At 45.0% G+C, this 25,052-nt stretch overlaps 1 protein-coding gene across 2 annotated transcripts in view; it reads left to right on the top strand.

Moving 5' to 3' along the window:
• Window positions 1-25,052, top strand: part of HYCC2 (hyccin PI4KA lipid kinase complex subunit 2) — a 102,828-nt gene that overhangs the window by 16,695 nt on the left and 61,081 nt on the right. For both annotated transcript variants that reach the window (XM_054970171.1, XM_054970172.1), the window contains exon 2: window positions 22,014-22,107. The gene's annotated coding sequence lies outside the window, so the exon portion shown is untranslated. The remainder of the gene's footprint in view (window positions 1-22,013; window positions 22,108-25,052) is intronic.

The following is a 25,052-nucleotide window of genomic DNA, read 5'->3' as shown; positions in this document are numbered from 1 at the left end:
TGATGTTGGTTCCTTGGCGTCAATGCATTTGGAATTTGAAAAAGTTCTGAATGTGCTTTCTCCCTCATCTGTCTGTGCCTGATATTCTTACTTGGTTTTAGTTACATGCTACTCTTTAAAAAGTAAAGTCACACATACGCAAGTCTTCTCCAGTGGCTTAGTAGTCACGCCATGGAGTGCTGGGCCATGATCTGTTCCCTGGACCCTGGAGGTACGTGTGAATGCTCTTTCACAAGTCAGCACAGCAGTTCCAAAGTAGCGAGGCCTGTGTGGGGAAAGAAGAGGTCTGCTCTGTGGCCTTAGAGTGAACTTTTACACCACTGAGTCCTGACCTTCAGTGGTGGAGGAATATTCTGGGATGGAACTGATCCCCGTTTGTTCATGCCAGGATGCTACATTTCTACTCCCCCCCCCCCCCGATCATTAGTGGAACTTCTGGATCTTTTCTGGCCTTGGCCCACATTTTCAGAGAGTCAGGATCCTAGTTCCTATTGGCAGATTCTGATGTTTCCTATATGCATGGTACTGGTAAGAGGATTACTCAGTGAGAGAATAAGGAAGGAGAGGACAGGGTACCAGGTGGAGGTAATGGGGAAAGAGTGATGGGTCTGAATGCGATGATTACATTCCCTGATGAGTCAGGCTTAAGAAAGGCCTGGAGACAGGTAATGTCCCTAGCTTTGCTTATGATTTAAGTTTCCAGAGAAGTCTGCATCCTAAGTCCAATTCCTAGATGGCCCTAGAACGCTGATTATTGCCCTGCAATGCTTGACTGTTAGTCATGGCTGGAATTTTAAGGAGACCTCAGGAAGCCAAAAAGTAGAGCCATTCTTGAGGTGTGTCTGAGCGGGAGGGAGAACCAGTCCTTTCCCCTCGTGTACTGGCATCTGGAGAGCAGTCTTCATTTCTTAGCTTTTGCTATGGAGGAGTCGCTAAAAAGCACGCCTCCTGACCCGGGGCTCTCTCTGGGGCGACCGGTCACATTTAGTCATGTGCAGATTCTTCAGGCTCTAGTGTTCAGCTACAGCAGTTGTTGACAGCAATAAAGAGGAAATCCTAGCAACTTGCCCACGGTTCTTACCGGCTAGGCCCAACGCTGTTTCGGGTCAGGTCCCATCTCATTTTGCAGTGTCAGCAGGGGGAAGGCTCAGCTCAAAGCGATTTCCAGGGCCTACGGGAGTGCTGTAGTCAGTCACCTTTTCTGCTTCGTTCTGTTGCTGCCGAGTGAAGAAGCACCTTTAGTCATTTTTGTGCGCTCAAGGCATGCTTTTGTGGGAGCGTGTATTTGCAGACACAGAAACATAGTTCTCCTAAATATACCAGTCCCACTTTGCAAGTAGACAGGCATACAGTTTTCTTGTGTTACAGTTTCAGATACAGGGGTACATGAACACCCCTAGGAGCAGCCTGTAGTGCAGTCTTCAAGAAAAAACAGCATACGCCTGGAGTTACGTACGCCCCTTGCAAATGAATCGTGTATCCCTTGGGGCACATACAATGCATGGAAAAGTAAAAAATGTGCACTGTCGTTTTTTGGATAGATCTCACCGTGGCCCATGCAAATGAACTTTGGGTGCTACATGAAGCAAGCTGAGGAACCGTAGGATGAGTGTTTAAGGTGGTCCTTCATGGCCAGTTGCAGCCAGAGTGGGAGAACAGGCCACGTAACTTTGCTTTCAGTCTGGTGGAAAGAAGAGTTCTTTTCCCATTCCCGCCTTACTATCCCTGTTGTGTATGCAGAGTTTTGGCACTTAACCTGAGTGTCTGGTTAATGCAGGAAAACAAGTAGCCACGTGTTGGATTTAGTGGGATATACATTCTCAGAATACGAGTACGCAAAATACGTAGGAGGCACGTTTGACCACATTTCAGAGCCATTTTTCTTGGCAGGATTGGATTCATAGTGCACCTGAATGGATGAACTTTTAGCTTTTGAAAAGGTAGGACAGCTTTTTTCTCATTTCACGGGAATAAGTCTTGGAAGGCAGAATTGCACGTGTGAAGAAACTTCTGAAGTTGCTTTCAGATTTGAGTGATGTAATCAATGTTATTATGCTTAGCGGTGGAAGAGCTGATCCTATTTTAAAGGAGCTGACAAAAGATGGATTTGAAATCTGTCTTGTTCTGCGTTGGTGGGTTTATCACACAGATGCTGATGGGAGGTTTACTGTAGGATGACTGCGTGATGTTGTTTCTAGGGAAACTGGTGGTGGGAGCATGTGAAAAGGTAAAGAGATCTGCTCCTGAGAGGACTACGTAAAAGTGATATGTGGATCCCTGTGAGCTGCTTTAGACTGACTGTGTGTACTGCTTTGTCTTCTATACCTGGAGCTGTCAAAAATGTATTATGTTAAATATGGACATGAGAATGTTTTAAGGTGATGTCTTTTAATCTTTTGAAGGTAGACATTTTGCTGTGATGGGGCTGTTAACACATTTCCTGATTTGACTTGGCTGCACATCGAGCTTTCTCTTCCTGATCCTTTACAGTCTAATTATCCTGCTTTGGAATGGGTCACCCCTGCACCCTGCATGCTGCTGGAGGGTAAATACGGAATAGTCTAGAGTGAGTAGTTGTGTGTTGTGAAAGAAGGATAAAAGTGTTACCTTTGTGTACTAGAAATGTTTTATGTCATTATTGGTGGGCTACTTAAAGCTGGAGTGATCTTTTTCACGGCAGAATTGTATCGAGGCAGAGAGTATGTATGTGGGGCAGGGGGAAGAGATAATTTTAAACTCTGCTGCTAGCTGGGGCTTTCCTTATGGTACCAGTGCAGTAGAGCGATCTGAAGCCGTGTACTCAGGAATTCTTTGAAAAGATGATGTTTCCTTAAGGTCCTCCAGTGTTTACTGCCTGACACCCAGTCTATAGCCATAGTTCTCAGATGGTTGGATTATTCATATATCACCACTAATGTATGTAATACCACGCTGCCTTATATTGAGTCAGACCACTGATCCTTCAAGGTCAGCATTATCTACTCAGGCTGGCGGTGGCTTCCCAGAGTATCAAGTCAAGGTCTTTCATACCGTAGTCAGACATACAGGTTGCATTTTTAGAAAAGCTCATTTTAACAAGCACAAAGTTGTGCTGGGTAGAATCCCATGGAGAGGGGAATTCAAGATGTGTGGGAGTTCCTTAAAAGTGAGATTTTGAAGGCCCAATCACAAACAATTCTAATCAGAAGGAAAAATGAGAGGAACCTAAAGCAGCCAGGGTGGCTCCATAAACCGCTGAGGGCCTAATAACTAAAGAGGAATAAAAACAAATAGCTGGTGCTTGTAGGGAAAGTGTTAGGCTAAAGTTCAGTGTGAGCTTAAGCTGGCAAGAGATGCTAAACACAGCAAAAAAGAGTTCTTGGGTTATGTTTGGAGAACAAGGGAGAGGGAGGCCCACTGCTGGTGGGGGGAGTAGAATTTTAACAAGTGATAAAGAGAGGGCAGAAAAACCAAATAGGATGGGGCGGGGGGACTTGTCTCAGCAGTAATACACATGAAAAGGATTTGGGCTCTTAGTAGATCAGCCATTGCATATGAGTCAGCAGAGGGATGCAGTAGCGGAAAAGGCAAATGTGATTTTCGGCTGCATCAACAGAAATATGCCAAGTGCTGGTATCAGCTTGCTGTGTTTAGGCTGCACTTGGCACGGAGTACTGAGTTAAGTTTTGGGCACCGCAGTTTAAGAAGGATGTTGACAACCTGGAGGGTGTCCAGAAGAAAACAACAAAGGTGTTGAGGTGTCCGGAGACCAGGTCCTACAAAGAAAGATTGAAAGAGCTGGGTATGTTTAGCCTGGAGAGGAGATGACTGGGAGATGATATGATAGCCATCTTCAAGTATTTGAAGGGCTGTCACATAGAGAGTGGAGCGGAGTTGTTTTCTTTTGCTCCAGAGGGTCGGAATAGAACCAGTGGGTTGCAGTTCAAAACATAAGGAAGAACTTCCTTACTGTTAAAGCAGTTCCTCACTGGAACAGGCTTCCTCGGGAGGTGGTGGGCTCTCCTTCTTTGGAGGTTATTAAGAAAAGACTATGTAATGATTTGCTGTTTGTTCTGAACTTTTGACTTCGGACCTTTAATTCAGTTCCTCCTTATGTTACCTTAAACTTATACCTCAGGAGTGCTCTGGTCACAACCTACACTCTTTTTTTCTCTCCATTCACACAGTTCTTCAGGTGTTCTCTACTTTATCCAGATTTTTTCCTTGAGAGGACCTTCCCTTTTATATTTGTGTGACCTGTATGTTGCTGCCTCCCTGATCCCCTCGAAAGGTTTTCGCTGCCACCAAAGGCCTTTGTCTTGGTTTTGTCAGGTCTTGCCTGGTATTTCCCCCCCAAGCACTTCACTGCATCACTCAGGTGTATGAGTTAAAGCTGCTTTATTAAAGATGAATACGAGTATCAAGATGGTCAAACAGGATCATTGGCTGAAGTGACCAATGAAGTGAAGTGCAAAGCAAGGTTGATTATAGGGCAAACTCCACCCCCCCCCCCACCCATGAGAAAGAAAGTCCGTAAGGATTTTGGCACGCTGAGCCAGGGAGCCAGGAGAGAGGGGAGGAGGGAAAGGATGAGCTCTGCTCAGTCTCTTGGGAGGTTGGTGCGGTCTTGGCTGGAGCTTCAACGCCACGTTCACAGGTCGGCCAGGAAATGGTAACCAAAACACCTGCAAGATAAGCAGCTAGCAACCAGTCAGCAGAACAGGTTCCCTCTGCATGTTCTCAGAGGTACACTACACACTGCAGCAAGAAATTCATAACACATGGCAGATATGCTGGAGGCGTATCTGACATACTGCCCCCCCCCCCCCAAGATTCTTCTAAAGAGACACACACCCCCGGTTTCTCCGGGTACTTTTTGTGAAACTGACGTACAAGCTTAGGAGCATTCACATTGGAAGCCTTTACCCACTCCACGTTTCTCCTGTTGAACCCATTGAATTAAGTGAAATAACCCCCCCCCCCCGCTTCAGTTTAGAGTCCAAAACCTGCTCGAATTTGTGGTGCGGTTGTACATTCACGATGGGGGGGGGCAGGACCCCCGGATCTGGATGCCACATGTCAGGGCGTGGAGCCTTCTTCAAGAGGCTGAAATGGAATACAGGGTGAATATTCTTTAGGTTCTTTTGCAGTTTTACTTCCACAGTCACATCATTGACCATCCGAATGACCTCAAAAGGTCCCAAATATTTCCATCCCAGTTTCTTGTTCGGCTGCTCCCCCTGTAGATGTTGTCAGAATCTATTTTAACCTAAGTAACGCCATGTTTAATCCTGTAGTGTTTAGATTTCTTTCCCTCCAGGCAACACCTGCAAAGAGCCGGTTCCATGGGAACGGATACTGTCTTGTCTGCTGTTTTGACCTCGGTCAGCTCGGAGCTCCTCTGAGAAGTTTTGCTGTATGAACTTGCGGGGGAGGCTGGGCTCCAGGAGTGTGAAATGTAACAACCTTTTCTCTCTGAATCATTCCTAGCAAAATGTCAGGCTATGGCATTCCAGACTCGATAGTCTGCTTCACTCCCTTCTGCAAGAAGACGAGGTCTTTTGATTTCAAATGGTTTATTGTGAAAGACAGCATTCAAGCCCAGGTGTACATATTCCAGGATTAGAGATCCTGGCCGAGCAAAGCATTGCTAGGAATGATTCATAGAGCAAAGGTTGTTACATTTCACACTCCTGGAGCCCAGCCTCCCCGCCGAGTTCATACAGCAAAACTTCTCAGAGGAGCTCCGAGCTGGCCGAGGTCAAAACAGCAGATAAGACAGTATCCGTTCCCATGGAACTGGCTCTTTGCAGGTGTGGCCTGGAGGGGAAAAAGTCTAAACACTACAGGGTTAAACATGGTGTTACTTAGGTTAAAACAGATTCTGACAGATGTTTGGTGGAGATGTAAATATAGTTTCCCACTTGTAGACTCCAGGGGGCAGAGCATTTCCAATCTGCTTGCTTCTTATAGTCCTCTTTGATCACTTCCTAATGGTCAGTTAATTTAGTCCACCACTCAGTCAGATCTCCCCCTTGTTCTCTTCCTGGGTACGTATGAACGGCATGGCTTTGCCCTCAAACCCTTGAGCAACCATGAAGGGGGAGCCTCCCGTGGAGCTCTGTATGTTTTTGTTGTAACAATATTCTGCGAAAACCAGAAAGTTCAACCAGTCATTCTGCTGATAATTAATGCAGCACCTTAAACATTGCTCCAACAGCTGATTAACTCTTTCAGTTTGTCCATCGGTCTCAGGATGATGGGCGGAGCTTAGAACTTGCTCTATCCCCGCCACATGTAGCAACTCCCTCCAGAACTTGGCTACGAATTGTACCCCCCCTGTTGGAGATTACCTTCTCTGGTAATGAGTGCAACCTGACCACGTGCATAAACAAAGCGGCCAACTTTTTGGCCGTTGGTATTTTGGAGCACGGTATGAAATGGGCCTGTTTCGAAAATAAATCCACCACCACTAGAATCACGTTTTTCCCCTTGGTGGGGAGAAGGTCAGTAATAAAGTCCATAGAAATTATGGCCCATGGCTGGGCGGAAGTTTCAAACAGCTGCAGTAACCCAGGAAGCTTGCCCCCCCCCCTTCTTTCCTATCAGGCACACTTGGCAAGTGGAAACATATTGCGACACATCACACCGCATTTTCGGCCACCAAAATTGTCTTTGCACTAGGTGTAGGGTCTTTAAGTACCTGAAACGCCCTGCTAACTTGGCATCATGACAGCTTTTCAGCACATCTCCTCTCAGGCTAGCCAGAACGTATAGTTTGCTTTGCCGGTACCAGCCTGTTCGCCCTGTTCCAATTAATCTTTAGGTACTTCCTCCCCCTCCTTTTCCACCTCAGTTTTCACTTTCTCCTCCCACTCGGTGAGAACAGGCGGCGCTGCTTTGCTTCTCGCCTGCTGCCTAATAATGACTGCCCCTCCCAGCTGGGCGGGCGAAAACTTAGTGTCCACTACCTCCTCCTTTTGACTATCATGTTGGGGGAGGCGCGAAAGGGCATCTGCCAGGAAGTTTGATTTGCCCGGGAGGTGTTTCAATACAAAGTTGAATTGAGAGAAAAACTCCGCCCATTGTAACTGCTTGGCGCCCAATTTGCGAGGGGTGCATAACACTTCCAAATTCTTATGATCCGTCCACACTTTGAACGGCATTTTAGCCCCCTCCAAGTACATACAGCCAGTTTAACTGCCGCCTCCTCTTTATCCCAGATTGCCCAGTGGCACTCAGAATCCGAAATTTTTTTCAACACATAAGCACGGGGGTGTAATTTTCTCTCATCATCCTCCTGTAAAATCCCCCCCCTTTGCCTCATTGCTGGCATCCACCTGCACTACAAACTTGCAATTCTCATCTAGGTGGTGCAGGACTGGCTCCGAGTTGAACAACTGCTTTAGGCACTCAAAATCCTCCTTACACTTAGCAGTCCATGGTAGTTTAGCACTAGGCTTCATTCTCTGTAGTCCCTTCCCCTTGGTTTTCAACAGGTCAGTTAGCGGCAAGGAGATTTGGGCAAAGTTCTTTATGAAGGATCGGTAAAAGTTAGCAAAGCCCAGGAACAACTGCAGCTGCCGTTGGGTCTTGGGGGCTTCCCACCCCACTACGGCTTGCACCTTCGCTGGGTCCATTCTCCAGTGGTCTCAGAGTGGGGCAGTCGTGATCAATGGTAGCTCCTCCTCCTCCTCTTGCACAGGGTTGGACCAATTTTGCGATCCTGTAAGGGGGAGGGGCTCCCCAGACTCGGCAGTTTTTTCCGGCCCTGCTCAGCAGGAACACGGACCTTTCGCTCCTCAGAGCAGCGATCCTGGAAGAAGATTAAAAGAGGAAAACAGGTGCGAGGCTTGTTTGGGGAAAAGGAAGGACACGCCCCCCCAGTCCGACAATACAGAAGTGGCAGGAGCCGCACGAACAAGCAGCAGAGCCGACGTTCCTAGAGATCTAGGACCTGGCTACTGCAGAGGCCAACGGAAGTGTGCATGGGAACGCCACCGCGGCCGCAGAGTCAGGGAGAGCCTGCTAGACACCGAAGCAGCAACGGCCTCTCCCAGCGTGCTGGGACGGTGAGTAAAGTCGACCTCCCGCAGAAGGGAGGGTAGTGGGGATCATTGCCCCAATTGATCAGAGCCAAAATGGGTGCTTCCTGTAATGGGGGTGATTGCTCTGGGTCTTAGCCTGGCTGCATTGTAACGTTTGCCCCACTACTTTCATTTTAGGCAGGAAGAGTTTGCTTGGCGGGAATGGCGGCAAAGGCAGGCCCATCAGAGCTCAAAGTTACTGAAACAACTCTTAGTGGTATGGAATCCCCAGGATCACCAGTATCCACTTCCTCTACACTAGGGAATAGGCAAGATAGCCAGGACCCTGATCTCTCTGGCCAAGAGGGAAAAGCTAACATCTTAGCATGGCTAAAGTCTGAAATCGAAAAAGGAATTGCCAGTGCTGTGAAAGACTTTAAGTGGCAAGCTGTGCCTCAGAAGAAGCCCAAGCAGTTAATAGGCTCTGCAAAAGGGAAAAGGCCTGCTAAAACAACCACCCACAGCAAACCAAAGAGGAGGAGGGTGGAAAAAGACAGGGTTTCCAGTGACTCAGAAGAGTCCCAGTGGGGATCAAACTCATCCCATCAGTCCTCAGACAGTGAGGGAGCTTTCTGAGGAAGAGGAGGAAGAAGTGGGCCAAATTCAAACTAGACTTTTCCACCGGAAGTGTATTCTAAGCTGCTGGCAAAGGTTCTGAGGACTCTAGAAATTACTCAGACAACCAAAGAGGAGTCAGGTCAATCCTACCTTCAGGATCTAGAACGAGCACTCCCTAAGATGAGTCCCAAACAGATGGGTGTGTCACTTCCAGCCATTTTCCATGACATTCTTAAGGTAGAATGGGATAACCCAGCTAAGCCAGAAATGTACCAATCGGTATTCAGCAAATTCTACACTCTGTGACACCTGATGCATCCAAAAAGATCAAGCTTCCTTCAGTGGATGACCCGGTTACCAGCCTGGCTACCACATCTGTCCTTCCCATGGATTCAGAAGGTATGCCAAAAGATCCTTCTGACAAGAAAATAGAACAGGCACTGATTTCAAAGCCTCTGCAGCGTCATTACGCTCCTCGGCAATAGGATCCTTCTTTGCCAGAGCGGCTTACACCTGGGCTGCGGGTAGGGACCTTGTGGCTGCGGGTAGAGAGGTCCCTAAGGAAATCAAGAATGAGGTCAAAAAGATTGCCTTAGCCGCAACCTTTGCCGCAGATGCGACTCTGGACTCCTTTCAGATGGTTTCCAGGGTGATGGGTTTTAACGTCACGGCAAGACGAAACACATGGCTGAGGAACTAGGACATTGACCCTCCCACATGTAACAAAGTAGCAACGATAGCCTTTGAGGGTACCAAGCTTTTTGGAGTTGCACTAGATAAATACCTAGTGGAGGAGCCAGAAAAGAAGAAAGTGTTACCATCGAAGAAAAAGGATCAGAGATGTAAGAACAAGCATTCCTTTTGGGGCCTCAAGAGGACCTCAAGGCAAGGAACAGACAGACCCTTTAAGAGCTGCTGGCAGTCCAGATCAAGGCATGAGGGCAGATCCTTTTCCTTTAGAAAATCAGCTCCCCAACCAAAGGCCCAGAATAAAGGAAACCAGGCATGACTATCTGCGCCAACAAGCAACAATACAAATATGGGGACGTTTGCAGGATTTTTCTGTCCAATGGAAGGAAACGGTGACAGACCAATGGGTGCTGGACACAGTATCAGGGGGCTACTCCTTGGAATTCGAGACGAGACTGACAAGACGCTTTATCCAAGTTTTCCGAAACCCATCTCAACTAAAATACCTGAAAATAAAACAGGCCATCAAGCACCTATTGAGAATACGAGCCATAGAACCAGTACCTGCATATCAGAAAGGGAAGGGCGTATACTCAATTTTTTTCATTGTTCTGAAGAAGAATGGGGATATAAGGGCCATCCTGGATTTGAAGAGGTTGAATCTCCACATAAGGTTCAGAAAGTTCAAGATGGAGACCATGAAGTCCACCATGGAGGCCATTCAACAGGGGGATTTCTTGGCCTCCATAGATCTAGCAGAGGCCTATTTACACATCCCTATAAGGCAATCTCACAGAAGGTACCTACGATTCGCCTATGATGGCAGACACTTTCAATCCAGAACCCTTCCCTTCGGCCTGAAGTCATCACCGAGAGTATTCACGAAAGTACTGGTCACATTATTAGCCATCCTACGAGTTCAAGGAGTAGCCCTGTCACCCTATCTAGACGATATCCTGATAAAAGCCCTGTCCCTGGATTTGGCCCAGCAGGCAGTGACAAAGACCATAAACTGCCTGGAAGAGCACAGTTTTGTCATAAACCGAAAGAAGAGCCTTCTCATTCCTTCGCGGAAGATGGTCCATCTGGGAGTGACGGTGGACACCGTCAGGAACAGGGCTTTTGTGTCAGCAGAGAGACAACAGAAAATTACTACCCTGTTAAAGCTCATCCAGTTGGAACAGAGAGTGGAAATAATGCAACTGGCGAAACTACAGGGGATGATGGTCTCTTGCCAGGACATACTACAGTGGTCCAGGTTCTACACACAACTGTTAAAACGCTTTCTGCGACCCTACCAGAGGCTCATAATGCAAAAAGGGGACAAGGCAGTAGAGATTCCACAGACGTTGTCCAGGGAACTAAACTGGTGGATAAAGATGGACAGATTCTCCTCGGGGTCGCCTGTCAGGGACCCAAAGAGGATTGTACTGACCACAGATGCGAGCCTAACGGGCTGGGGACCCCACTTGAGGGAGGACATGACTCAAGGAGACTGGAACCAACAGGAGAAGGGACGCAGTATAAATTTACTGGAGTTACGGGCAATAAAGAACAGTCTCAAGGAATTTCAGGACAGTCTGAGAGGAAAACACATTCTAGTACAAACAGACAATGTAACGTCGAAAGCCTATATAAACAGACAAGGGGGAAGCAAGTTCAAAACCCTGAATAGAGAAGCAGAGGAAATCTTCCTCTGGGCAGAGAGACATCTGGAATCTATACGAGCAATTCACATGGCAGATCAGCAGAATACTCTGGCGGACTGGCTGAGCAGAAACAAGGTGAGCCAGTTGGAATGGCAGCTGGACAAACAGGTGTTCTCACGGATGTGCCAGAGGTTCGGTCGCCCGGAGGTTGATCTCTTCGCAACCACACAGAAGAGGCAAGTCCCAAAGTTCTTTTCCAGACAAAGGGAACAACTGGCTATAGGCACAGACTCTCTAAGCGAAGACTGGCCCAGGGGGCTAATGTACACCTTCCCACCTACAAGGATCATAAGCAGAGTAATACAGAAGGTGGTGGAACAGATAGCTCCTTTCTGGCCTTGGAGACTGTGGTTTCAGGAGCTGATAAGACTGTCACGCACAGAACCATGGAGACTTCTGTACAAGAAGAATCTACTAATGCAAGAGGAAGTGCTACATCCAAGTCCAGAGACTCTACGATTGACAGCCTGGAACTTGAGTGCAGTCAGCTCAGAGAAATGGGATACTTAGAGAAGGTGATTGCCACGATGTTAGCATCAAGGAAGGACTCCACGAATAAGAGCTACAATAAGACATGGCGGGTGTTTGAGAATTGGTGTAGAAAAAGAGGACGGGATCCGTTGACCACATCTGTTAAACAAATACTGCTCTTCCTGCAAGACGGACTAGATACGGGACTTAGTACTAGCACCCTGAAGAGACAGGTGAAGAGACAGTCTTTTTGGTGGGGTTGACGTCTGCAAGAAGGGTATTGGAAATTGGAGCCCTGCCAGTGAACAGGGACCTGTGCATCTTTCATACTGATAGGGTAGTGCTGAGATTAGACCTTGCCTTTATACCCAAAGTGAACTCGCTATTCCATAGGGAGGAAGATATAATTTTACCATCATTCTGTCCTAATCCTAAACATGAAAAGGAAAAGGAGTGGCATAAATTAGATGTTAGAAGGGCTCCAAGTTTTATAGAGAGAGAACCAAACAGACGAGGAAAGTGGAGAACATGTTTGTTGCCTATAGGAAAAGTTCCTTGGGGGGAAAAGTGACGTCTGCCACTATAAGTAGGTGGATTAGGGAATGTATCAGTCTAGCCTACAAATCCAGAAAAGTCACACTGCCGGCTGGGATTATGGCACACACTCTAAGGGGACCGGCCACATCAGCTGCATATACGTCCTTTCCATACCTAGAAAAGATATGCGAAGTTGCAATGTGGAAGTCTGTTCATACTTTCACAAAACATTATAGGATAGACCAATTGGCCTCTGCTGAAGCAGCCTTCGGTAGGAGGGTTCTGCAGCAAGTGCTAGATGCATAAAGCTAGATGGCCCACCTGAAAGTACACTGTTAGGGATATGTCCCATTGGTCATGACTGCCCCACTCTGAGACCACTGGAGAATGGAAGATTTGTTCACTTACCGTGAAGCTTCCTTTCTCGGTGGTCCAAGAGTGGGGCAGTCCAGAACCCACCCTGACTAAATAAAATAGTAATAAAATAAAAAGGGATTATATAGTTAGGTTGATTATGGTTCAGGAGTTTTGGTTTACTGCTGTTTGCTGTTAACGTGTTAGTTTTCTAGCCATATAGAACAGTGTGTGGCAAGTACTATCCAAGGGGAAGCTTGGGGCTTGAACAAGAACTGCCGAGTCTGTGGAGCCCGTCCCCCTTACAGGATCACAAAATTGGTCCAACCCTGCGCAAGAGAAGGAGGAGAAGCTACTGTTGGTCACAGCTGCCCCACTCTTGGACCACCAAGAAAGGAAGCTTCACGATAAGTGAACAAATCTTCCATTTTCAGCCCTTTACCCGAGACTCTGTAGCCCAGGAAGTCCAACTCTCTTATGGAATTCACACTTGGACAATTTAACTGGCAGCTGGTGGGCCCGCAGGGTTTTCAGCACCTCCCGCACTAATTTCACATGCGATTCATAATCTTGTGAAAACAAGATTTAAAACACTTGTTTTAAATCATTTATATTTCTAAATACATAAAATATTTGGGCATTGATATCTCTACAGATTTGAAGCAACTGTTTAAATTATAATTCAGTTATAGAACAAATAAAATTAAACTTAGGCAAATGGAACAAATTAAACCTCTCTTGGTTTGAAAGGTATCATATAATTAAAACATTCATTCTGCCAAAACTTTTATTTCTTATGAGAGCAATTCCACTCAAGATCCCACAGAAAACGATAAAAAATTGGCAAAGTTTGTTAAAAAAATTTTTTATGGAACTATAAAAAACAGAGAATTGCTTTTACCACACTCCGACTGAAATATTGGAAAGGGGGACCTCAACACATACCAAGTATCTACCAGATTATTGAATGTAGTCCAGATTTTACGAACCCCAACTTCTTTGAATTGGGTTACAACGATACATCCTAACTACTCACCTCTTGTAATACAGAATTTAATATGGAATGTTAAAAATGATCATTTATGCAAATTGATAAATAATCCTTTTTTAGTGGATATACTGAACATATGGTCTCGATACAAAAATAAGATTTTGCCAAAATTATCCCGGTTTTCATCCTTTTTAGGACAAACATGGTTTCCCCCAGGCCAACCTAATTCTTTTATGTCTTTCTGGCAACAACAGAATTTGACTCGTTTAATTGATATATCCACAAGTACAGGTTTTTTAAGTAAACAAGACTTAGAACATAAATTACAACAAAAATGCAATGGTTTACCTATCTTCAACTTTCTCACATGATGTATCAAATTGGAATTAAACAAATCCTTAGTGACCCTATGACAGAATTTGAACAGCTCTTAAATCAAACAGATTGGACACAAAAAGGTTTGATATCCACACTTTATAATTTGCTTCTTAATACCTTTGAATTAAAACCTCAGAAATATCAATTAGACTGGCAAACTGATTGTGGATCTGTAATTCCCCCAGACCAATGGAAGAAAATTTGGTCTTCTAATATAAGAGATTCTTGCATCATAAACAACAGAATTCAAGCTTATAAAAATTATCCACAGATGTTATTTAACACCGAAGAGACTTTCATTATTTTCACAAACTCAGTCACCTTATTGTTGGAAAGGATGTAGTTTGATAGGTTCTTTCGATCATTGCTGGTGGAATTGTCCCCTAGTTAAAAACTATTGGATAGAGATCTTAAAGAATATAAAAGAAATAACAGGTTATGAAATACCCTTTGATATTAAGCTAATTTTTCTAAATCAATGGGACAATGTGGATATCCCAAACATTAGGAAAGAATTAATTAATAACCTCCTAATGGCTGGAAAATCCCTTTTGGCAGCTAACTGGAGGTCCCCCAAAATCCCATCTATCGATAGTTGGTTTTCTAGAGTCTGGGATTATTATATCCAGGAGAAGGTTTATGATTCTATTTATAAATCTCAGCATTTTCCAAAAGAAGCTGATTTTATGACAAAATGGCTCCCTTTCTTTGACTATTTCTTTGACCAATGATATACACCCTCCAAAACATATATCGTTTGTCTCATGGTGTTTCTGAGCAATATGTTAGGTTTCATACAAACTGTAAAGAACCTCCCTCTCTGCTTAGGTATATTGCAATTCTCTAACCGAATCTTCTTATTCCTTTGTTAATATTATATTTGAAAATTGGTAGTATATTATAAGCTATCTGTTTTTTCTTGTATTATAGTTGGCTGGGCTCATTGAATACAGTTTACCTTTAGGCAACTTTTCCCCAGTAATAAGTTCAATAGCACAGTCCGTTTTTCTATGGGGGGGGGGGTAGCTCATCCGCTTCCCTGAGACACCCCCCCCCTTAAGGTAGAGTAGGGAACAGTGTGGTAGGGAAAGCAGACAGCGGTTCTCTTCTGTTTGATTTTCTGCCCTATGGGTTATGGGGGGGGGGGCTACCCCTGTGTGTTGTGCCTTTACCTGCTTTGTGTGCAAATGCTATGTATATAGTTATTGAATTATACTTTTTAAATATAAAGAACCTTGTGGTGCTGTGATTATGTAACCTCCCCCACTTGGCACGCAACAAGAAGGGAGGGAACCCGGGAGAAACTCATAAAGCCAGACCTTGGTGGGTTCCCAATTCTCCAGGGCTCAACCGAAGATTGGGTAATTCATTTCCCAGTACGGAAATTCAGCTGGAGGGGTCTCACTGCCCCTCAGTCAGGCGGTGTACAAACTAGTGAGTGGTGGCAGCGACTGAGAGTATGAGCCACGCTCACCAGGGATGGTGGGAGGCGGATAGCGGGGCTAGCAGGCCATTGACGGCAGCTCAGTTGCCTGGACTGAGAGCTAGTGCCCGTTCCGCCACAGAGGGTATGAAGAAACTGGTCAGATATATAGGTGGAGAGGGGAGGGGGAAGTAGATGCAATCAGTAGCTTCTGATAATGGGATTCGTTTGCTTCTGATAATGAAATCGGCTACTTCTGATAATGAGATTTATTTTATTTATTTATTTTACCATATTTCTATTCCACCCTCCCTGCAAGCAGGCTCAGGGCGGATGACAGCATTCATAATCTCTATTCATAGAGATTCATATAACAGCATTCATAATCTCAGGATAACCATTCATAATCTCTATTCAATCCAAGTCTGACTGAGTCAAATTTGCATATGAATTCCAGTTCAGCAGCCTCCCGTTGGATTTTTGTTTTTGAAAGGTTTCTGTTGAACTACAGTGACCTTTAAATCCTTGATGGAATGTCCTGGTAGACTGAAGTGTTCTCCCACTGGTTTCTGGACGTTGCCTTTTCTAATGTCAGATTTGTGTCCATTTATTCTTTTGCGTAGAGGTTGGCTGGTTTGTCCAATGTACAGAGCAGAAGGACATTGTTGGCACATGAGGGCATATATCAGATTGGAGGATGAACAGCTATAAGAGCCAGAGACAGTGTAGTTGATGCCATTGGGTCCTGTAATCGTATTTCCTGGGTAGATATGAGGGCAGAGCTGGCATCTGGGTCTGTTGCAAGGCCTGGTACCTGTGCTGGTGACTGCTGGCCGATTCATGATTGTAAGTGAGAAGTCGTTTAAGGTTGGGGGGGGGGGGCTGTCTGTAGGCAAGGAAAGGTCTTCCACCCAGGGCTTCTGAGAGAGAGGTATCATTTTCCAGGATGGGTTGTAGCTCACTGATGATACGTTGGATGGGTTTGAGCTGGGAGCTATAGGTGACAACCAGTGGTGTTCTGTTGTTAGTTCCTTTAGGTTTGTCCAGTAGCAGACTGTTTCTGGGTACTAGTCTGGCCCTGTCGATTTGTTTCCTCACTTCATTTGGTGGGTACTGTAGCCCCAAAAATGCTTGTTGTAAATCTCTTAAGTGTGAGTCTCGGTCGAGAGCATTGGAGCAGATACGATTGTAACATAAGGCTTGGCTGTAGACAATCGACCGAGTGGTATGTTCAGGGTGGTGGCTGGAGGCATGTAGATATACCAGAAACCCATTGACCAATACTCATGCAAGAGCCGCGTCTTTCTGTGAACCAAAAAACCCCTGGCACCAGAGAAGAACCCTGCAGCAGCTGACGAAGAGGGACTCGAGTAGAAGCAAGGAATCATATCTAAGGCTTTGGGTCTATGTAGTCAAATATGAGACAACGAACAATGAGGCAGGACTAGAATTACAGAACAGGAAAACAGTGCAGACAACAACAAAAAAGCCCCTGTCGTTAGCTGCAGTCGTCATCATAAGCAGCAGTAAAAACGGGGAAACCTCGTGCACAAGTATTCTTAATAAAGATTCGACTTTTCTTGAAATGGGTAAAAGAGCTCAAACCCCTCCCGCTGTTGACTATTTTACAGTCCTTTAGGGCAGGTCCCTTTTTGGTCTGGTGACCCAGAAGTCCAAATGTCCTTCATACGGTGACCCATCCTGGGTTGGTCCAAGAGATACAGAAGTTGCCGTGGGTGGGGAGGAGCGAGTTGAGGAGATGCAGGAAGGTGGCAGATGTCGACAGAGAGGTGGGCAACAAGTGGCTCGATGCAGTTCGTCTCTGGCAGCAGGTGGAGGGCCGTGAAGCACTGCAGGGGGCTGGGCAAGAGGTTGGGCTGCTAAGGAGCGGTGCCAAGACAGAGCCTCTGCTTCCACGTGCCACTTTCTGCCCTTTCTCTTTTCCAGGCGCTGAAGAGCTCCCGCCCACTCTCCAGCCTCTCCCCCCCCCCCCCTTCCAGCTACTATTGTAAAGTTACTAGTTGCCAGGCAGTTCTTTCCCCCTCGTTATTGTTGCAGAGGGGAAGGGCAGGGTGGGAAACAGGTTGGGAAACATTGCTTTATGATTTCTAGTGTTAATCTATTTTGGTTGTTGCTCATAGGATGGGAAGTGTCCCACTGCATAATCAGTAAGAAGATCGGCATGGCTTATGCATGACTTACGTTCAGTACTGTGTCAATGTAAGACTTCTGAGAATCTAAGCTTTACTTTAACTGGTTGCTAGAACTTTCCGAGTAGAAGAACGTGAAATGTGGCAGTGTGTTCCAAAGGCTTAGAAACCAAGTTGGTGAAAAAGTGCCCCGGGCCTGTCTCCAAATGCTTTGGATTGTAAGGCCATGCTTAGATTTTTGACACTTTCGTTCATGATTAAGAGGAAGAATTATGCTAAGAACTACATTCTAAATAGTTTCAGCTGATGAGAAAATTATTTTGGTTCTCTGTCTTAATGAATACAAATGGACTTCAGCTGATAAGTAACTCATAGTTTTCTCAATGGCTCCAACATGTCCAGAAATTTTGTATCTCTCTCCCTGCTTAGCAGAAGCAGGAATAGCAGTTTAATATGGTAGGCTCAGTGAAGTTCCTAACACAAATATTAAAATTGTTGGCCTGCTCAATACAAGCAAGGCTGTAAAAATCTCTGTGGCTTCATCCAGGTGTATAAGAATTTGATACGTTCCCTTTGAGTCCACTAACACGTTACATTTTTCCCATGTGGTTCTTGATGACAAACTTGAGAATTGCACCCATTCTCGTGAGTGGTGTAACCCTTTGGCAAGATTGCTTTGCTTTGTTTCCTGGTTGCTCCAGTGCCTTACTGAAGGCTAAGAGAAATGTGTGTCTTGTGTGTCGTGTTCCGTTACGTTATTCACAGCCATGTTGCTCTTTTGGGAAGCAATGTCAGTGGGTGGGTAGCGTGAGGTAGTTATTCTGTGGCATGGGAAAACCTGTCAGCTCTTTGAAGTCTAGACAGCTGCCTTGTGGGTGACCGTGATTTCTGCCACTTTGCTAGAAGTTCTTGTTATTCCCAGGTACAAATCTTAACTGGAAAAATAAAATAAAAGCTCTGTTAAATTACAGGATGCATCTTACGATGTGTGCTTGCTTTGATCTATTGTATGCTTGCTTTGATCTTTTATTTCTTTTGTTTTGAAACGATACAAATGTTAGTGTTGCAGCATTGAATTGCACAGACAAAAGTGATTTTTAGCCTAAAGTATTTCCATCAATCTTTTACTTGAGGTCTGTGGCAGTATTTAGAAGGGAGGGTAGAAGGACTAGCAACTATTATTTCAGCTGTATCCCTTGTGAAGCTGTGCATTATTGCTCTGGTTGCTGGAGCAAACATGAAAGATGTGTTATGCCTTGTCCACAACTGTTGGTGTTTTTTAACATTCTATAAATTACAACAAAATAAACAGAAAAGATAAAATGCAGGAGGAATGGAATGTGGGGGGGGAGTGTATCAAATAAATAGTGATGCATGTTATTATGTTATGTAAGAAAAAGGAACTCTACCTTGGGTTAGAAACCAAACCTATTTATATGTAATTGGGATGGGAGTGTAAGATTATTTTCCGTCGATACTGTTATTATGCTATAAATTTTTAAATCAAAAGCTGTTTTAGTAAGGCCTTTTGCAAATATAAATGTATGGGTTCATTTAACCATTTATTGTGTCTTCCCAAATGGTTGGATACCAGTAATTTCTAAGGCTGGGTCTCAGTACCAGGGAGAGGGGCTTTCATTGATTTAGCTTGCTCACCCTGCAGGCCTCCAGCTCACCCTTCATGTCCTTGAGGAACTGAATTGCAGGGAGGTGGGTGGCTTGCAGTGGGAAAGAAGAGATAAGAAATGGCGTCTGTTTTGTTGGTCTATTTCTTGACATTCTCCCCCGTGGCGACCCAAAGTGGCTTACATTGTTCTCTGCTCCATTTTCCTTTTACAGCAACTCTGTGAGGTAGGTTAGCTTGAGTGTGTGCAAATGGCCCAATAATGCCCAGCAAACTCCCATGGCAGGGTGGGGATTTGAACCCGGGTTTCCCGTGTCTGCATCCAACACCGTGCTGGCTCTGTTATGCTGATACGAGTTCTATCCATTAGTGTAAATTTAATCAGGATCCAGTCCATGTACTTGAGCTTTGCCATATACTTGAGCGACCACTAGTGAAATAAAAGTCTAGTGGCACCTTAAAGGCTAACAAAATTTATTCTGGCATGAGTTTTCCTGAGTCAGAACTTGTGCTGAAATACATTTTATTAGCCTTTAAGGTACAACTGGATTCCTTTTTTATTTTGTGGCTGCAGAGTAGCAGATTGTCATCAGATAATTGTACTATTTTTCCATTGAGCTAATCTGAAATAATGTTCAGCAAGGAAAGCTGCAGACTTGGTTGAGCGGATGGATGAATTACAGCTGAGATTTCCGTGAAGATTCTTTGATCACGTTGCTCAGCCTCACCACACGTCCACCATGTACCCTCCCAGCAATTTGTCTGATGTTGTTCATCTCATGCAGTTCAACTACTGCTGGACACCACTGATACAGAATCTTTGATCATGGCTTCTTTGCATTTGACAATGACAATTTTACACTTTAGAGGAAAAGTGGCATGGGTATAAAATGAACGTAATGTACAGTTAGAGCATGGAAGTAGTGATGTCACTGTTAGCAGATATAAAATACTGCGTTGCTCGTCTCTGCCGTTCTTTCGGAGAGTTGGAACAGACCTAAAACAGGCTTCCCTACTTCAAAACGTTGCTGCTGATACGAGGTGCCCAGGCACCTGGGATACCCTTCGGGCCTGTGGCTCCGCTCCCCAGAAGCCCCTTGTGCTCTGCTGCTGCATCGTTAGCCGTTTCCTTTGATTGTCGGATGCCTCAATGTAGGCATGAGGTCAGCAAGCAGCGGGACCCGGCCGGGGTGCCCAGCCCTGCCTTGTCAAATGCTGGGAGGCTTCAAGGGTGGAGTTTGCAGAGGATGCCAGGTCACTTGTTTTATTTTTATTTGACTTCGTTTATACCCTGCCTTTCACCCTAGTGGGGACCTAAAGCAGCTTCTATCATCCTCCTCCATTTTATTTTCACAACAACCCTGGTGAGGTAAGTTGGACTGCGTGTGTGTGGCTGCTCCGAGGTCACCCAGCGAGCTTCCAGTGCGGAGTAGGGATTCCGACCCGGGTCTTCCGGATCCTAGTGTGACAGTCTAACTGCTACACTGTGCTAGGGAATTCGATGGAATTATACACACTTCTGGGTGATGCTCTAGGGATTTCCCCCAACCTTTACCATAGAGACAAGTGGAAATTCCTAGACCATCTCAATAGAGGCCGTTTTCTAGCCATTTTTTTCTTCTGCCTCTCAGTTTGTCGAGGGAGGAGATTGTGGCCAAGGACGAGTTTTATGCAAGTGGGCAAATGGCACGCCTGGACACGATGTTCCTCTGCGCCTGGTGCCGGGAGGCCTGTGCCACCTTAGCCTGCACTTAGCAAGTCTTCCAAGGCGAGGGAAAAGTTCAAGGAAGTAATTATTTAATAATGAAAACTTCCAAGAAGACAAATCAGCCCCTCTGTTTTCCTTTCCTTAAATCCCTCCCCATGTATAGTAAACAGTATCCATAATAAAGTTTTAAAACTCTATAAATATGCTATTTCTGACATCAAGCTTGATAGAATTGGTCAGTTTTTGAAAAATGCTTGTTGTGTTTAAATGAAATCAGTGAAGTAGTTCAGGGACTTCTAAGAGGGAAGTGGCTCAGATGAACATTGAACCGTGTTTTTTCTTGGAAGTAGATCATACTAATTTTGTGCATGGTGCTGAGTGTGTATGTTTTAGTTGCAAAACTGTAATTTCCTTGCATTTTTAAAGTAAAAAAAACTGCTTCAGTATGCTCTAGGGAAATAATTTTAACGTCCCCAAGGATTGATTTTTATAACTGACCTCTATTCTGTGTGAGAGTTTGCCACGTTTGAAAAGTTATACAAATACTTGTTTCTATTTTCCTCCATGAATTGTCAGTAGGAAGCTGAAATTGGCTTGTTAAATTTCCAGTACAGCGTGAAACACCAACATGCTCTGAATTTTGTACTTGGATAATGCAGATTTCAGTTTGTAAGGGACCAGTTTATAGCCATTCTCAGTGTCGTTTGGTTGAGTGAGAATAAGTACTGTGTGCAGCAGGTGGAGTGTTAAGAACAATAGTATGCGGCATTCCTTCTTAAAGCATTTTGGCAGAGTCATGTTTTGAGACTGATTTATCCTGGGAAAATCCACGCCCCCAGTGGTGGCTGATATGTGGTTCTTCAGCTAATGCCGCCTTTATAAAGGCGGGTGGGTGGGTGGTGATGATGATGATGATGATGATGATGTGTAAAACCAAGGTATATTTATGCAATTATTGGAGCTTTTTAGATGCTCAGCATGTATCGCAGTCCTACAAGGAGGACTTGTTCTAATATCCTCTCCCTATAGGAAGCAGCCATTTAAATAGGCATCCTTAGCTATGGATATTATTTACACTCTTGCACATCTTTCTGTAGGCAAAGCAAACACCAAACGGTACAGAATTTTGATGTTGAACTCCGTGTATGAACAGCATTGTGTGCGCCTTGTAAACCTTTTAAACCAAGAGTACATAGCCTGATAACAAAAATTATTATTCACACAATAACTGTAGCCGACTTCAGACATTGTATTGATGCGTCTGAACCAAGTTGTGGTTTACTTCAAGTTTTGTTTTGATCCCTTTTCCTTTTCCTTGTTTTTTGAACTATAACCTTTTTCATTTTATTGACAGAACTGGTGACTGTTTGCAGGACTGGCAAATGCATTCCCGTTTGGAAAATGGCGGCATTCCTTCGCTACTTCCACTAGACAACTGACTTACACAGGTAGAGTAGAACAGCGCATATGCTGTGGAATGTTCTGTGTCAGTGGTGGCAAGTTAGGCAATGATTTGGTATCCAACAGTTTATTTCATTGGTGTTACAAGATGGAGATTTTCCAATTTTTTCTGCTGAGTCTCTGTATTCCTAAAGGGCTAGTTCATAAATGTACAAGTATGCACAAGTGCTTAATTCTCTGTTGGGTCATATGACTTGTAGTTGAATGCATGACTTCCACTCCATTAAAACATTGGGATGTATTCAATAACGTGTGAATGGAACGGAACTTATTGGATGGAGCGTCCCCCTCCCACCGCAGTCCTCTATACCACACGTGCTGCCCCCCTAGGTTCAGAGGATCCCCAGAAAAAGTAAACTGTAATTTATTGTGATTTTCAGTATATTCCACAGAAGGCTGAGGCTGACACTTCCTTAAAAAATTGGTGTGTGTGTGTGTGTGTTTAAATCTTGTTTGTTTTGCAGTAGAATGTAAAAGTGACATGGAACACCCCACAAGTGCAAAATAAAACAGAACTTGAGTTTATTTTGCTGCTACAGACTAACATGGCAACCTTTTCGAAATTACCCATAAGTACAGTTTCTCGTATCAACATGGAGATGGGGAAGCTGCTCCGGTTTACGGGTTATTGGCTCTTTATTTGCAGCTGCCAAGGTAGAATTGTCACACAATTCATTTCCAGTTTTATTTGTGTTGTAGATTTTATTTTGTGAGCCCTGCCTCAACCCTCTCGTGTGTGTGTGTGTGTGTTTAAAGACATTTTTCCCATTTTTTCTATGGGAAAAAATGGAAATTTGGAGGAGTGCTCAATATTCCCGTACCGTATTTTTTTCTTTTGAAATGAGTAGAATGACCTCAGAGCATAGGGTACAGTAACTTTCAGTTCTCTTGCTTTAGTATTAAATATATTTACAATTATGATTTTTGAAAATGAAGGCATATTTTTGAATTCCACAAATATGTCAGTTAATACAATTTGATTGTGCTAAGCTTTAAATTATGTATTTTATATTGTTGGCGTGATAGAAAATTTCCAGAAATATTGAAGCCATAGGGGGAAGGGACCTTTTTTAGGAAAAAAAACAAAACTTTTGAGAAACACTTATTTTTCTATCTCTGTAACTGAGTGACAGAGTAGGTAACATTAACTTCTGTCAACTCCTGGAGAAATGGCTCCTTTTGATTTTAGAGGAATTCATGTTGAGACAGTAAATTGGCCTAGGCGACCAAAAATATTTAACATCAGGTTCCCAAATACTATAAAAGGTTAATTGCCTTTACTGTCTTAATATGAACCTTTGATGATATGTGGGAACCTGATGAGTTGGTGTCATAGCCACTCAAGTGTGACTGTAAGAGAGAAAGAAACATGTTAAGAACACCCTGTGGTCCTGCCCCTTCCTTCAGTCTTATTTAGGGGAAAAGTTGAATAAACTAAATAGGTGACCTGAAGGCATAAAGCAACTTGGTTTCTCTGAAAAAAACTAAAGGCTTCAGCTGAGTTGTGCTTCCCCCAGCATTTTCTGTTCTGGGATAATTCGACACTCCTTATTCCCAGGGAGCCCTAAATGAAAGAGCATCAGGAAGGCTATAGTTTAACTCTTGGAATCAAGAGTAAGGAGCTTTAAAGCGTTTGTGAACAGTGCGGCTTTTAGATTATTAATAATACTATAAGGAGATCTGTGTTAGTTTGTTGCAGCAACAAAACATAAACCAGGAATTTGTGCTATATTTAAAACACCTTCGCCACAATTGTGCACCAATCTCTGATGTTTCCAGCAGTGTTTAGCTGCAGAGGCTGTTTCCAAAGTTAGACCTTCTCTTCTCTAGTGGTCTGAGTGGGGCAGTCAGGACTTATGGGTAGCTCCTCCTCCGTCTCTTGAGCAGGGTCGAACGAAACACGCGATCCTGAGGGGGAGGGGCTCCCAGGCTGCTCCAGTTTTTTCGGCCCTGCCTCTGCAGGAACGCACGAAATTCTTTGCTCCGAGGGAGCAGCGATCCAAAAAAACGGCAAGACTCCTTATCGAGGCGCGCGCTCGCGGGGGAAAGGAAGGTTTTTTCCTCCACCACCCCCCCGTCCTCCCTCCTTCCACCCGAGCAAGATCTGGGGCGGCCAGGAAGCCGCGGAGGCGAGCAGCAGCGCCGACGATCCTAGTTAGCTAGGACCCGGCGTCTGCAGAGGCAAGGCAGCAAGGAACGGTCGGCAAGAAGCCGCGGGAGCGCGAGGCAGCCCAGCGCGGCTTTTTTCCTTGCGGAGGCCTCTTAATCGCGCCAAAATCGTGAGTAGCTGCTCGGACCCCGCGGAGAGGCTTGGGAACCTTGAGGACGCGGGGGGGGGGGAGGGGGGGAAGTCTTCCCTTAGGCCCCAGCTGGGCTAGGAAGCAAGCAGCCTTAAGTCCCAATAAGGGCGGGAAATGGCCAAGACGGATCCCTTTTGTGCAAGGGAGATTTCAAACCCTTTTCCCAGGGGCAAATGGGGAGGGCGGGGGTGCCCTGAAGACCATGGCACAATAGCCCTTGCAACTGGCATTAGAAGAGAGGAATTTTTCTCTCCTGCTTGAGTCTCATGACCCTTACTGTTTCTTTGGAGGGAAAATTGAGTTTGCTTAATTCAGACTGTATAAGTAATCCCCGCCCACGCCTTTCTCAACCCTAGGCGGGAAGATTTTGGCGGGAATGACGTCACAGGCCGGGGCAGCAGAACAGAAAGTGGCTGAGTCTGCCCTCACTAGCATGGAGTCCCCAAAGTTAACAAGACAAAATCATCCATCCCAAGGGGAAGGTCTAGGAAGCGGGGACCCTGACCTGACAGGCCCAGAAGCAAAGGCAAACATCTTAGCCTGGCTACAAGCAGAAATAAAAAAAGGGATTGACAATGCCGTTAAAGAACTCAAAGGGCAGCCTGCTTCCCAAAAGAAGGATAAGCGGCCAG

Source organism: Eublepharis macularius, chromosome 2 (genome assembly GCF_028583425.1).
Source record: "Eublepharis macularius isolate TG4126 chromosome 2, MPM_Emac_v1.0, whole genome shotgun sequence".
NCBI lineage: Eukaryota > Metazoa > Chordata > Lepidosauria > Squamata > Eublepharidae > Eublepharis > Eublepharis macularius.
This window is presented reverse-complemented; position numbering and strand designations above follow the sequence as displayed.